The sequence below is a fragment of the Elephas maximus genome, chromosome 18 (genome assembly GCF_024166365.1).
Source record: "Elephas maximus indicus isolate mEleMax1 chromosome 18, mEleMax1 primary haplotype, whole genome shotgun sequence".
NCBI lineage: Eukaryota > Metazoa > Chordata > Mammalia > Proboscidea > Elephantidae > Elephas > Elephas maximus.
The window spans coordinates 80,575,529-80,590,980 of NC_064836.1; the positions used below are offsets into that span (position 1 = coordinate 80,575,529).

Sequence of the window (15,452 nt, forward strand, 5' to 3'; positions counted from 1 at the left end):
TGGTCTCAACCCACCTGGAGCAAAGGAAAATGAAGAACACCAAGCCCACATGACAACTAAGAGCCCAAGAGACAGAAAGGGCCACATGAACCAGAGACCTACATCATCCTGAGACCAGAAGAACTAGTTGGTGCCCGGCCACAATCGATGACTGCCCTGACAGGGAGCTCAGCAGAGGACCCCTGAGGGAGCAGGAGAGCAGTGGGATGCAGACCCCAAATTCTCATAAGAAGACCAAACTTAATGGTCTGACTGAGACTGGAGGAATCCCGGCAGTCATGCTCTCCAGACCTTCTGTTGACACAGGACAGGAACCATCCCTGAAGACAACTCATCAGACATGAAAGGGACTGGTCAGCGGGTGGGAGAGAGACGCTGATGAAGAGTGAGCTAATTATATCAGGTGTACACTTGAGATTGTGTTGGCAACTCTTGTCTGGAGGGGGGATGGGAGGATAGAGAGAGAGGGAAGCCGGCAAAATTGTCAAGAAAGGAGAGACTGAAAGGGCTGACTCAAGACGGGGAGAGTAAGTGGGAGTAGGGAGTGAGATGTATGTAAACTTATATGTGACAGACTGATTGGATTTGTAAACGTTCACTTGAAGCTTAATAAAAGTTATTATTAAAAAAAAAAAAAAAAAAAAGCTAGAAATAGAAATACCCTATGATCCAGCAATCCCACTCCTTGGAATATATCCTAGAGAAATAAGAGCCTTTACACGAACAGATATATGCACACCCATGTTCACTGCAGCACTGTTAACAATAGCAAAAAGATGGAAGCAACTAAAGTGCCCATCAATGGATGAATGGATAAATAAATTATGTTATATTCACACAATGGAATACTATGCATCAATAAAGAACAGTGACGAATCTGCGAAACATTTCATAACATGGAGGAATGTGGAAGGCATTATGCTCAGTGAAATTAGTCAGCTGCAAAAGGACAAATATTGTATAAGACCACTATTATAAGAACTCGAGAAAATAGTTCAAACAGAGAAGAAACTATTCTTCGATGGTTATGAAAGCGGGGAGGGAGGAAGGGTGGGAGAGGAGTATTCGCTAATTAGATAGTAGATAAGAACTACTTTTGGTGATGGGAAAGACAACACACAATACAGGTGAGATCAGCACGACTGGACTAAACCAAAAGCAAAGAAGTTTCCTGAATAAACTGAATGCTTCAAAGGCCAGTGTAACAGGGGCAGGGGTTTGGGGATCACGGTCTCAGGGGGCATCTAAATCAATTGACATAATAAAATCTATTAAGAAAACATTCTGCATCCCACTTTGAAGAGTGGCATCTGGGGTCTTAAACGCTAGCAAGCAGCCATCTAAGATGCATCAATTGGTCTCAACCCACCTGGATCAACGGAGAATGAAGATCATCAAGGATACAAGGCAATTACGAGCCCAAGATACAGAAAGGGCCACATAAACCAGAGACTACCTCATCCTGAGACCAGAAGAACTAGATGGTGCCCGGCTACAACCCATGACTGCCCTGACAGGGAGCATAACAGAGAACCCCTGAGGGAGCAGGAGAGCAGTGGGATGCAGACCCCAAATTCTCATAAAAAGACCAGGCTTAATTATCTGACTGAGACTAGAAGGACCCCAGGGGTCATGGCCTCCAGACCTTCTGTCAGCCCAGGACAGGAACCATTCCCAAAGCCAACTCTTCAGACATGGATTGGACACAACAATGGGTTGGAGAGGGATGCTGGTGAGGAGTGAGCTTCTTGGATCAGGTGGACACTTGAGACTATGTTGGCATCTCCTCCCTGGAGGGCAGATGAGAGGGTAGAGGGGGTTAGAACCTGGCCAAATGGACATGAAAAGAGAGAGTCAAGGAAGGGAATGGGCTGTCTCATTTGGGGGAGAGTAATCAGGAGTATATAGCAAGATGTATATAAGTGTTTGTGTGAGAGACTGACTTGGTTTGTAAAATTTCACTTAAGGCACTAGAAAAATGATTAAAAAAAGAAAATCAATCAACATAATCTATGACACTAATAAAATAAGAGAATCACATGATCATCTGAATTGATGCATAAAAGGCATTTGATAATGGCCATCATGAATTCCTGATAAAAGCTCTTAATAAAATAGGTACAGAAGGGAAATTCCCTAACATAAAAGGGCATGTATACAAAACCAACAGCTAACATCATTCTTAATGGAGAAAGGCTGAAAACATTTCCTCTGAGAACAGGAACAAGACAAGGGTGCCCTTTGTCACCACTCCTATTTAACATTGTGCTGGAAGTCCTAGACAGAGCAATAAGGCAAGAAAAATAAGTAAAGAAATAAAGGGCATCCAGATTGGTAAGAAGTAAGACTAACCCTATTTGCAGATAATATACCTTGGAAACTCTATGGGGGCAGTTCTACTTTGTCCTGTAGGGTCGCTATGAGTTGGACTCGACTCAACGGCAATGGGTTTTTTTTTAATACATAGAAAACCCAAAAGTCTCCACAAGAAAACTACTGGAACTAATAGAAAGATTCAGCAGAGAAGCCGGATACAAGATCAACATAAAAAATTAGCTGGATTCCTATACACCAATAAAGAGAACGATGAAAAACAAATTAGGAAAACACTACAATTAAAAAAAAAAAAAAACTTAGAAATAAATCTAACCAGGCACATAAAGGACTGATACAAAGAAAACTACAAAACACTACTGCCAGAAACCAAAGGAGACCTACAGAGATGGAAAAACATACCGTGCTCAGGGATAGGTAGACTCAACCTTGTAAAAATGTCAGTTCTACTCAAAGCAATCTCCAAATACAATGTAATCCTGATCCAAATACCAAGAGCATTCTTTAATGAGGCAGAAAAACTAATCATTAACTTTATGGAAATGAAAGAGGCCCTGGATAAGTAAAGCACTACTGAAGGAGAAGAATGAGGTAGGGGGTCTCGCACTACCTGACCTCAGAACCTATCATACAGCTATGGTTGTAAAAACAGCCTGGTTCTGGTACAATGGCAGACACATTGACCAATGGAACAGAATCAAAAACCCATGTGTAAATCCATCCGCCTACAGTCACCTGATCTTCCACAAAGGCCCAAAGTCCATCAAATGCGGAAAAGACTGTTTTTTTAACAAATGATTCTGGCAAAACTGGATATCCATCTGCAAAAAAAAAAAAAAGAAACAGGACCCGTACATCACACCATATACAAAAACCAATTCAAAATGGATCAAAGACCTAAATACAAAGCTAAAAACTATAAAGACCACGGGAGAAAAAATAGGGTGAGTGCTAGAGGCCCTAATACACAGCATAAACAGGATACAAACCATAACTGACAACACACAAACACCAGAAGGAAAGTCAGATAAATGGGATCTTCTAAAAATTAAGCACTTACACTCATCAAAAGACTTCACCAAAAGAGTAAAAGGAGAACCTACAGCCTGGGAAAAAAATTTTGGCTATGGCAAATCTGACAAAGTTCTAATCTTTAAAATCTGTAGGAAAATCCAATGCTTCTACAACAAAAAGAGAAATAATCCAATTTTAAAAATGGGCAAAGAGTTCAAACAGACACTTCACCAAAGAAGACATTCAGGCAGCTAACAGACACAGGAGGAAATGCTTGTGATCACTAGCCATTAGAGAAAAGCAAGTCAAAGCTACAATGAGGTACCGTCTCACCCCAACATTGCTGGCATGAATCAAAAAAACAGAAAATAACAAATGTTGGAGAGGCTGCAGGGAGATTGGAACTCTTACGCACTGCTGGTTTAAATGTAAAATGGTACAAACAATTTGGAAAACAATATGACGTTTCTCTAAAAAGCTAGAAATGGAAATACCATAAGATCCAGCAGTCCCACTCCTAGGAATATAAGACAAACAAGAGTCATCACATGAATAGACATATGCACACCCATGTTCATAATTCACAATAACAAAACAATGGAAACAACCAAAGTGTCTATTAACAGATGAATGGATAAAAAAACTATGGTACCTGCACAAGATGGAATGCTATACCACAATAAAGAACAATGATGAATCCGCGAAACATTTCACAACATGGATGAATCTGGGGGGCATTATGAGGAGTGAAATAAGTCAGTCGCAAAAGGACAAATACTGTATGAGACCACTATTATAAAACCTTATGAAAAGGTTTACACACAGAAAGAAACAGTCTTTGATGGTTACGAGGGAGGGGAGGGGTGGGGATGGAAAAACACTAACTAGACAACAGATAAGTGGTAACTCTGGTGAAGGGTAAGACAGTACTCTGAACCCTGGTGGCAAAGACAGTATGCAAAACTGGAGAAGTCAGCACAACTTGACCGAGGTAAGGTCACGAAACCTTCATGGACACATTTAAACTCCCTGACGGGCTGAATTACTGGGCTGGGCTGGAGACCATGGTCTTGGGGAACATCTAGCTCAACTGGCATAAAATAATTTAGAAAGAAAATGTTCTACATCCTGCTTTGGTGAGTAGTGTCTTAACAGCTTGTGAGCAGCCATCTAAGATACTCCACTAGTCCCACCCCATCTGCAGCAATGGAGAATGCAGAAAACTAAAGACACAAGTGAAAGGTTAGTCCAAAGGACTAATGAACCACAACTACCACAGCCTCCATCAGGCTGAGTCCCACACAACTAGATGGTGCCTGGCTACCACCATGGACTGCTCTGACAGGGATCACAGTAGTGGGTCCTGGACAGGGCTGGAGAAAAATGTACAACAAAATTCTAGCTCACAAAAAAAGACCAGACTTATTGGTCTGACACAGTGTGGCCCCAGGACACCCTTTTAACTCAGTACTGAAGTCACTCCTGAGGTTCACTCTTCAGCCAAAGATTAGACAGTCCCGCAAAACAAAACTAAACTAAATGGGCACACCAGCCTAGAGGCAAACAAAACAAGGCAGGAGGGGACAGGAAAGGTGGTAATGGGAAACACAAGGTCGGGAAGGGGAGTGGTGACATGTTGTGGGGTTGGCAACCAATGTCACAAAACAATTTGTGCATTAATTGTTTAGTGAGAAACGAATTTGCACTGTAAAATTTCATCTAAATCACAATAAAGAAAAAAAAAGTTTTCCCACACCAAATGAGTGTGGAAGGAGGGATCCCTTGAAGGCAAGGCTTCTGGGTAGGCAGAAATGTTCTCTAAACAGTTAGCAGAAGCTCTTGATTTTTGAGCGGACGGATTGCATATTCCATTGCCTAACACAGCAATGGTGCAAAGGTATGGTGACCGTGTAATATATTCTAGACAGAGACACTTTTGAAAGTGAAAGACCACTATTAATAATTAATAAATACATGTTTACCCTTCCCATGGGAATACGGAGAAACTGGAATTAGAGAGACGACTTCGGAATTGTTGCACTAACCTCTTGCCTGATATGATAAAGGCAGGGTTTGGAACTGGTTTGTCCTGGTTTGAACCCCTGCTGAGAGTTTGCATTTCCATCCCGGGTATACTGAATCAGAATCCACATTTTAACAAGATCCCTAGGTGATTCTTATGCATGATAAATTTTGAGAATCACTGCTCTACTAGTGGAGCTCTGGTGGTGCAGTGGTTAAGAGTTTGGCTGCTAACCAAAAGGTCAGCAGTTTGAATTCACCAGCTGCTACTTGGAAACCCCATGGGGCAGTTCTACTCTGTCCTACAGGGTCGCTATGAGTTGGTATCAACTCAACGGCAATGGGTTTGGTTTGGTTTTTTGATATGGTTGCTATGAGTCAGAATCTACTCAGCGACAACGGGTTTTGGTTGGTGGCTCCACTAGAGGTTCTCAGAATTTGGCCCTAACCAGCAGCATTAGCTGCTGGGAACGTGTTAGAAGTGAAAATTGTGAGCAGGGGTTTGAACTGGAACCAGCCATTTGGAAGCCCTATTCAAAACTAATATTTCCAGAAGCTTTTCTTAACATCCTGAACCATGAAGCTCAAATATTTTTCTTCTGTTCTTCTATAGCTCTCAATGGGAGTGTTCATTACTACCCGAACCTTGCACTGTGATGTATTTGTGACATAATCCACCTGTAATCTCTTGGTACTATAGAGAATTTTTTGAGGTTAAGGACTGTCTGATTCATCTCTTTATAGTTCCTGACTCCTAGGTGATGCTGAAGAAAGTGTGTTTTTAAGAGATGTACTACAGTGTGCAGTGCTGTACAAAGAAAGATTTACTCCTTTTTCCTAGAGATTAGGATAAATTCGATGTATTTCATCCTCTCTTGTTTTTCTGAACTTCAATATTTTCTGCCTCTATCTTGGGAATGGATTGTGAGCAGAAGATAGGGCTGAAGCAATGGACCTTTGCAAACAGAAGTTGTTTGGCAGAATAGACTCCGAGCTGTTTGGGAAAGTCACCGGTACAAAGCAAACGTGATAACCCTGTACTTTGGAAGTGGCCCACTGAGCTGTGTACACCAAACCAGGCCAGCAGTCTTTTTTTCTTGTATACTTGCTGGTTGGGGTAGCCACAGCTTTAAATTCTAAGAACTGAAAGCCATTAAGTCATGTGCATATAGGCACAAACGTCTGCTAGAAAGCAACTCATTATAAAGCATCTTTAATAAAACCTCTAAGCTGTCTGTGCAGCTAGAAATAAGCCTTGTAAAGATTGGATTTTTTGCCTATTCTTCACGTCAAGTCCTTGATCCTGATACTCAGTTTCAGGTCACCCAATCCCACGGCCTTGATATATAGATACAAGGAGGTGTTATTTATTTCTGGATTAGAAAAAAGTTGACACAAGGATTGAGTAGGAATGACTAATCTCATATGAGAATGAGAAATACTAACTCTATCATTTATCATGCAATAGACTCATATTTAAGTATAACAACTGTGAACGTCATAGAATGGAATTCTGACACCAGAATTAGGTGATAACCCTAAACCAGCATTGGGAAGCGAGCCTTTTATTTCTGTCTAGCACAGATTCCTTGGCCTTTAGGAGTTGTTGATCCTCCTCTGTGCTCCACGTGTCTGCTCTCATGCCATCTGTGGTGAGAGTTCACAGTGTTATTTCAGAGATTTCATTATTTCAGTCAAAGCCCTTATTTATTTATTTATTTATTTTAGTGTTTGGTCTGATAAAAACAAAACAAAAGTTAGGTATCCAATTAATGTATTTTTGAATATATTTAAACTTAAAATATATAACTCTCTATCCATTTTCTAGTCTTTTGGGTGAGGTCAAGGCCTTGTTCTGAGTATGGGCCCACTGATTTTTCTGTATTATCTTTCTTGTATAAACTAAATAATGCATCATCCAATATTCCCAGTTCTTGTTTTTTTAAAAGTAGACAGAGAACACTGCACTAGAGTCTAACTCCTTCTAGGCTTTTACAACATGTTTTCAGTCTTTTGCAATTGTGGTTAAGAGCTCAGCTGCTAACCAAAAAGTCAGCAGTTCGAATACATCACTGCTCCTTGGAAACCTTATGGGGCAACTTTATTCTGTTCTATAGGGTTGCTATGAGTCAGAATCAACCCAATGGCAATGAGTTTGGTTTTGGTTTGGTTTTCTCCCACACCTAATCCAACTGGAAAAAAAAAAAAAACAGTTGCTGTGGACTTGATTCCAACTCATGGCGACCCCATGTGTTACAGAATTGAACTGTTCCATATGGTTTTCTTGGCTGTAATCTTTCTGTAGTGTTGCTGGATGGATTTGAACTGCCAACCTTTAGGTTAGTAACAAAGAGCAAGCCTCTTGGACCACCCAGGGATCTTACCTATCCCATAGCTGAAGTTTTTTTCCTTGTGTTGTATGACTTGCTTTTTTTGATTGTTTCTAAAGCATTCATCTTATTCAACTTAGTTGTTGGAGAAACATCAACTATTTTTCTTGTCCTCCCATTTAATCAATTAACACATTTAACACGATTCCAACTCATAGTGACCCTATAGGGCAGAGTAGAACTGCCCCATAGCGTTTCCAAGGGATGCCTAGTGGATTCAAACTGCTGACCTTTTGGTTAGCAGTTGAAGCTCTTGACTACTATGCTACCAGGGTTTCCAATACATTTAGTTAAATTATTTAATCATGATAATGCACCAAACTGGTAGAAGCATACAGGAACACCAGAGTGGCTTCCCAGGGGCATATGGTGTGCAACGGGCATCTATCAATATGTCTTACAGAGAAAGAGGAGAACACAGATTAGTCTGATGACCACATTTCCAGGAAGTCCTTGGCCTTACATCTGCAGACGTTCAAAATTCTCTTCACTTAATGGCGTCTTACTCAATTGATTACTACTTTTATGTGCTCCACAAAATGCCTACTATTTGCCTTGTTAACTCTGGCAATTTCTTGTCTGTTTTCTTGACTTTGCAGTATTCTTGCTAAAAAACAAAAATGAAAAAAAAAAAAAACCCACTCAGTCCAGCTATATTCTTTCTTGTATAGAGTGTTATTGAGGTGTATTATATAATCTACTCCTTTGGAAAGAGAAAAACATTTCTTGATTTGAGTCTGACCTAAAAAATTTCTTGGAGGCATTAGTAGTGCTGTGGTCCCTCCTATGTCATACGTACACCTTCTGGGGTATTCCCATACAGGTGCTTAGTTTCAGGCTCTGCTTCTAGGGACCAACCTCTTCTCACTCGCCACCCCCAGATCGGATTTGTGTGCAAGTAATGAAGGAGTGCTCTTAGGAGAAACCTATAAGGAACAAGGAAAGTAGAATGGGCCAGGAAAGAAGCTGAGCAAGGAAGTGGCTCTAGGTGAATTCTAGGCTCAGCCTGATCCCAGGAGAGCTCTGAAAGGCAGAATCTTTCTTTCCTTGAGGTCAGCACTGGGCTGGGAGCAGGGAAGAAGTATAACTCCCAGGGCCACCACTTTCATCACCTAAGGGCAACCTTTGGGAGAAAGGTGCAGTTATGTGAGCAGGTAGCAAAGCTCAGCTACGGACACATGAAAACTGAACTGATAAAAGTGACCCCATGCATCTGGGCAGTTGACTAGCTATTTGCTAATATAGAAAAATATCAGATATGAAATGTATGGCATTTTAAAAATAGGTACTTCTATTGAACCCAATTTATGAGACTTTCTGAATTTTCTTGGCCTCACCTGCCTCTAGGACCCTCAAACGCTTGCACAAACATAAGTCCCGACCCCAATGTCATTGTTCATTTCCAAACATCACCTGCTGTCTCTGCCTCTCCTGGGGAGGCTAACTTCAACAGGTCCTCCAGTGTGCCCACAGCAGTGGGAGCCACAGCAGCAGCAACAGCGTCTAGACCGGACCCAAGAAGACTCACAGAGGCTGCCGTTCCCCCCACCCATCTCCAGGCTCAGAAGGCCATACAGAAAGACATGAGAGCTGGCTTTCTTAGTGGCTGTCCTGAGGGGCCAGGTGACACACCCTGGAAGAGCATGGGAGTTAATGCCCCGTGGCCAAACCACTGACGAATGTGTGGAGGCTGCACACACATTCCTTTTCCTTCCTTCGTTTGATGGAGTGTTCTGAGATGCTATGGTTCCATAGAGCATGTCTGGAGTTGTCCCTTGTGACTGAACAAGTGCCTCTGTTTTCTATTCTGTTGCAGTGGCCATTAAGGTAACCACCACCTAGTATTTGCTTTCTCTTCTTTCACAGTTTCTCTTCTCTAATTCCTTCACTCATGCTGCCCTGTGACTGCAATTCTCCCCAAAATGTATTAGCACATAAGCTTAGCCTGGTTTAAAACAAAACAAACATAAAACAGAACCTGAGGCAAAGATAGTATCCCCAGGGATTCAGAGTTTTAACCCAGTTCACCCTGTTCTAAGGTCGATTCTGATTCATGGCAACCCTGTGTCAGAGTAGAACTGCATTCCACAGGGTTTTCAACGACTGTAATATTACATGAGTAAATCACCAGGCCTTTTTTCCAGTGTGCAGCTGGGTGGATTTGAACCACCAACCTTTTGGTTAGTTGCCAACTGCAAACTGTTTGTGCCGCTCAGGGATCTTCAATCCAATTTATGAATCCCCAGTTGGCAGAATTTCCCAGTAAAACATCAGGGGAGATTTTTTGAGTAAAAAGTAGGTAATCCTAAAATTGTTCTTTTTCTGTCTAAAGAAAGTCAATCCTATGAAAATCTAAGTGAATGCTAAGGAGAAATCCCCAGGATGCTATGAGGACTTTTCCTTTTGTTGTGACTTCATTTACCAATTGGCTTAGTGCCATGAGTACTGAATTTAACAAGGCAGAAGAGAATGGAGCACCCTGAAGCTGCTTTTCCTCAGAAGAATGGATCTGTTAGTGAACTGGTCTGATGCGTGCATGATGCGAAACATCCTTCTTTTCAAGAAAGAGGGTTGACTTGCTATGTGGCTCTGGTCAGATCTAGGTCAGCAGCTGGGGGGCCATAACCAGTCCTCAGTGTTACTGACGTCAGGCCAGAGAATCTGACCTAAACACAAGTGATGCTTCTTATGATCACAGTTGTGCTGATGGCTATAGCCAATTTGGTAAGTAGCTATTAAGATGGATACAGGGTAGAGCTGTTCTATTTATCCTGGTAGAATTGGCCTCAATTTTATCCCTTGTCTGATTAGTCTTAGCATCTGGATTTCTTTTTTCCATGTTTCATTACAGATGCTGCCTCTCTTTGCCTTTCTCCTCCACATCTGGAATCCAGCCAAAATGTACCAGAAGAAGATGCTTCTAACATTTGAGCCCTTTTGTAAGGGTGTTGATTGCAACTTGGGTAACTTCAGTTTAATCCAAGGTAGAAGATTTCTGCTGCTTTTGGGGAAGAAAATAAATGTCTAAAAATAAGACTAGGCATAAAAATAGGGCCAAATACTCATTAACTGCCTCACTTGGCTAAATGCTGAAATTATTTCAGTAGTGCTAAATCAAGGCTTTGTGTAGAAGAGGTTGAGTATGATTTTATTCACTGTACTTTATCCGAAATGATAAATGGATTACTGTAATTTCAAAATATCAATATCATTAATATCACAAGCAAGTAAGATGTTGCTGAAGATAATTCAAAAATGATTGCACCAGTACATTGGCAGGGGACTGCCAGAAATTGAAGCCAGATTCAGAAGAGGATATGGAAAGAGGAATATCATTGCTGATGTCAGATGGATCTTGGCTGAAAGCGGACAACACCGGGAAGATGCTCACCCGTGTTTTATTGAATATGCAAAGGCATTTGACTGTGTGGATTATAACGAACTATGGATAACTTTGTGAAAAATGAGAATTCCAGAACACCTAATTGTGCTCTTGAGGAACCTGTACGTAGACCAAGAGATGGTTCTTTGAACAGAACAAGAAAATACTGGGTGGTTTAAAGTCAGGAAAGGTGTACATCAGGGTTGTATCCTTTCACCATACTTATTCAATCTGTATGATGAGCAAATATTCAGAGAATCTGGACTATATGAAGAAGAACAGGGCATCAGGATTGGAGGAAGACACATTAACAACCTGAAATATGCAGTTGACACAGCCTTGCTTGCTGAAAGTGAAGAAGACTTGAAGATCAAAGTCTAATGGAAATCTAGGACTATAGTTTTCAGTATGAATTACACCTCAACATAAAGAAAACAAAAATCCTCACAACTGGGCTGATAAGCAACATCATGATAAATGGAGAAAAGATTGAAATTTGTCATGGATTTCATTTTATTTGGATCCAAAATCAATGCCTGCGGAAGTAGCAGTCAAGAAATCAAAAGACATATTGCATTGGGCAAATATGCTGCAAAAGACCTCTTTTAAGTGTCAAAAAGCAAAGATGTTACTTTGAAGACTAAGGTGTGCCATGGTATTTTCAATTGCCTCATATGCATGTGAAAGCTGGCCAATGAATAAGGAAGACCAAAGAAGAGTTGATTCCTTTGAATTATGGCATTAGCAAAGAATATTGAGTATACCATGGTCTGCCAGAAGAATGACCAAATCTCTCTTGGAAGAAATACAGCCAGAATGCTCCTTAGAAAAAAGCATAGGGAAACTTTGTCTCACATACTTTGAACATGTTTTCAGGAGGGACCAGCCCCTGGAGAAGGACATCATGCTTGGTAAAGTAGAGGGTCAGTGGAAAAGGCCCTCAATGAGATGGATTGACACAATGGCTGCAACAATGGGCTCAAACATAGCAATGATTGTGAGGATAGTGCAGTACCAGGCAGTGTTTTGTTCTGTTGTACATAGGATTGCTATGAGTTGGAACCAACTCAATGATACCTAATAACAGCAACAATAAATTTGGGTACTCCCTCATCCTCCTGCCACCAATTCAACCAATCTGTTAACAGCTATGTCCACTCTTTCTGCCTCACCTTCTTCTTCTATTCAAGGCCAAACCCTTCACTTATATTCTGTATCCTGAACTTTTTTGCATTCAAGGAGCTTTTCTTGCCATTAAAACTCCTTTCTTCTGTACCAAAAGGTTGTCTCTACTCTATCACTTCTATGAGCATAAATGCTCCAGTATCATTCATCTTAAGAACACGACAAAATTTTTTTTTTCCTCTTAGTCCTACCTTCTCATCTCATTACCTAGCAACCAATTTTTCAGCTCTATTACCTTCTTGAAGTAATTGTCTAAATAGCTGCCTCCATTTCCCCCTTTACTGTTTTCCCCTCAACCCACTTGAATGGGGCTCCTGTCTGTGTGATGCCCCTTAAACTGTCCTTTTCAGTGTCACCAAGAACTTCCACCTTGCCAAAAGTAGTGGATACTACTTGTCATCATCTTACTCCATCTCTCAGCAGCATTCACCATAAGTTGCTGTTTGCTTCCTCTTACAAGATTCCTCTTTTGGCTTCTGAGATACCACATTCTCCTAGTTTTTCCTTTTTTTTTGATGCTACACCTTAGTCCTTTCCTGGCCCTCTGGTTGCTTTCGTTTGTGGGAATATCAAAGGGCATGTTTCCAGGCCTTCTACTTTCCTTTACTCAGATCTATGTGAGCAAATCTAGTGCATGATCCCAAATGTCATATCTACATAAAGGATTCTCAAGCTGATCTCTTGACTTCTCTACTGAGTCAAGGTCATATATTCAACTTTCCAATTGATCTGGTTACTTTGACATCTCATAGGTAGGAGAAAGATTGGTGATCTGCTTCTGTAAAGATTACAGCCTTGGAAACCCTATGGGGCAGTTAATCATGACCAAGTCAATCATAGCTAACTGAGGATGATGTAGGACCAGGCAGTGTTTCATTCTGTTGTGCATACGGTCACTATGAGTTGGAACCGACTCAACAATACTTAACACAACACACACAAAATTAATGAAGCAAGAACGTTAGCTGAAAGGGATACAAGAAGAGAAGACATTGGAAGTTTCAAGAAGAGGCAGTGAATAGTAGTTTCACAGAATGGGGTGGTAAACCTATACTTGGCAATATAGTAGGACAGTGTGCAGAAAATGACCCAAAGTTACATTACGGTGTATTTGAGTTAATTTTCCCTTGGAAAGGGACTATGATTAAATCTTAAGGGCTTTTTGTTTTGTTTTTGATGGCCTATAAAGGTAAAAAGTATATAAGCAACACATTTTCATAGAAGAAAACTGTGTTTAATAACTACTTATAATCTTATCATTCAGAGATAAACGTTGTGATATCCAGGTATGCATCACTTAATGTCCATGACACATTCTGTGAAATAGGACGTTATGTGATTTGACATTGTGCGAGCACCATATTAAAGCCTGGCTGCCTCAGCCTTACCAACACTGGTCGTGTCTACAGGTCATTGCATTGAGGAAGTTCCTGAAAGTCCTTTGGTGGATGAAGATAAAGTTGAAGGCTACAAGAAGACCAAGGAGTCTGTTTTACTTCTTAAGAAACTTAAGGCCTGGAATGATATAAAAAATTCTATGCCTCTCAGCGACTGAGAGCTGGCAAGGACAAAATGAGAACCCGCCGTTGTACCCAGTACAGAAGACAGTGCCTTATCTATAATGAGGGCAATGGCATCATCAAGGCCAGCAGAAACATCTTGGAATTACTCTGGTTAATGTAAGCAAACTGAACATTAGAAAACTTGCTCTTGATGGGCATGTGGGACATTTCTGCATTTGGACTGAAAGTGCTTTTTGCAAGTTATATGAGCTGTATGGCACTTGGAGTAAAGCTACCTCCCACAAGAGTAACTATAACTTTCCCAGGCACAAGATGATTAATACAGATCTTAGCAGAATCTCGAAAAGCCCCAAGATTCAAAGAACGCTCTGAGCACCATGCAAGAAGATTCATCACAGAGTCCTGAGGAAGAACCCACTGAAAAACCTGAGAATCATGCTGAAGCTAAACTCATATGCAAAGATCATATGCCAAAGCACCGTTCTTCACCAGGCCAGGAATGACAAACTCAAGGGAGATAAAGCAGCCGCAACACTAGAGGCCAAATCAGATGAGAGGGGGACTCCAGGCAAGAAGACTGTGGTAGGGAATTGAGGAGGAAAGAACGCTGTTGATGTGAAGAAGCCTGTGGTGGGAAAGAGGGCCACAGCTACCAAGAAACCAGCAGCTGAGAAAAGCAGCCAGCAGAAAAGAAACCTACCACAGAAGAAAGGAAGCCTGTGGCATAAACCCTTACATTTGTTAATTCCATACAAATCAAATCATATGAATAGCTTATTTCAAATAAAGACCTGATCAAAAAAAAAAAAAAAAGACCCTCTTCCAAGATTGAAAATTCAATAATTTTCTTCTAGTATTTAAAAATGTAAAAATAAAACTACAGATCATTAATCTACCAGGTTTTATTTTGGTAGGATGTAATGAAGGAATCTAATATTGTGTTTTAATCATTCTTAAATCTCATGTCCCACAACAAATTTGGGATACATCCTTGTCAATAGTCGAGCTCTCAAATGATTTCTTAAAAATTTTCTTTTAGAGGTTTTAAAACTGATAATATACCATCCTTGTAAACAAGCTATGTTTTAAAGAGAAAAAATTACCTATAATCCCATCAGAGAAAATCAGTTACTTATTACTTACTTAAAATTATATTGTGTGTGTACTCATGGTTTGTCATCTATATTTTTTCACTTAAAATTTTTTTTTATTTTTATAAAAATATAAAGGACATATTCACCAAATCAACAGTTTTTCACATGTACAATTCATGAAAACCAATTATATCAATCATGTTGCACAACCATCACCAATATCCTTTGCCAAATTTTCCATCCCCATAAACCAAAACTCAGTACTACCTAAAGATTCTCACTTTTTAAGCTTTTAAAAACTCTTTGTAAAATTTGATTTTAATGACTGCCTTTGATTTACACTACCACTGTACATTTAAGAATATAAGGTGTACCTAGGTCCTGTTTTAATTGTTTATATCTGATTATAAATAGTGTCACACCATAGTCAACATCAATGGAACTTAATATTGAATTGAATCTGCTTTTAGTACTTTTTTTTAACTGTAAAAGCCATATACGCCCATTG

The 15,452-nt window shown here is 40.3% G+C and overlaps 1 protein-coding gene and 1 pseudogene across 3 annotated transcripts in view; both read left to right on the forward strand.

The window, feature by feature from the left end:
- Positions 1-14,578, forward strand: part of LOC126061385 (60S ribosomal protein L4-like) — an 80,655-nt pseudogene extending 66,077 nt beyond the window's left edge.
- Positions 1-15,452, forward strand: part of HHLA2 (HERV-H LTR-associating 2) — a 143,669-nt gene that overhangs the window by 94,210 nt on the left and 34,007 nt on the right. For 2 of the 3 annotated variants that reach the window (XM_049857807.1, XM_049857805.1), the window contains exon 2: positions 10,612-10,744. The gene's annotated coding sequence lies outside the window, so the exon portion shown is untranslated. Of the gene's footprint in view, positions 1-9,542; positions 9,588-10,611; positions 10,745-15,452 lie in introns of those variants that run through there. The other variant, XM_049857808.1, reaches the window with a different exon arrangement.